Raw genomic sequence first — 623 nt, forward strand, 5'->3', positions numbered from 1 at the left:
ACCTTTCCGGATCGAGGGCTTTCGAAACGAAATAATAGTTGGAGAGATCGGATCTTGACTTTTGAACGAACTGCGGAGGGAACGAGAAAGAGAGAGAGTGAGCGAGAGAGAGAGAGAGAGAAACCCGAAGGGAATGAAAGAGAGAGAGCTTTGCGTGGCGGCGGTCGAATCTGTTGGAAATCGTAATCGGTACGAGTGGCGGAACCTCTGACCGCTGGAAAATCCAGCCGCTCTCATTAGCATTTAATGCCGACGAAACTTTCGGCTATAATGGCTCGTGTGTGCGGCCTGACGAATGCTCGAATTAGAGGCGAGAGGGCTGGCAAGAGTTGGCGGTAAGAGCGGGCTTTTCGAGGAGCCAGATCGGAGGCGAACCCAAAGAGACCATGGCCGAACGACGTGTTCCTGCTTGAAAATGCTCTCCGGCCCTCAAGCTGATTAAATTCTTCCGACCGTGATTACCGAATCCCCGCGTTGCAGACGCGTGAATTGCCTTGTGCAGTTATTAAATCGTTTTGCGCCCTGTTCGATACTCATCGTGTTCGCTCGGTTTACTTTCCAATCATTTTCGTTGTCCTTGCTCTCCGCGAGTCAGGTGTAAGTTGGGTATAATAATGTAGGGA

The sequence above is a fragment of the Eufriesea mexicana genome, unplaced genomic scaffold (assembly GCF_001483705.2).
Source record: "Eufriesea mexicana isolate 0111107269 unplaced genomic scaffold, ASM148370v2 scaffold4744748178, whole genome shotgun sequence".
In the NCBI taxonomy this organism is placed as follows: domain Eukaryota; kingdom Metazoa; phylum Arthropoda; class Insecta; order Hymenoptera; family Apidae; genus Eufriesea; species Eufriesea mexicana.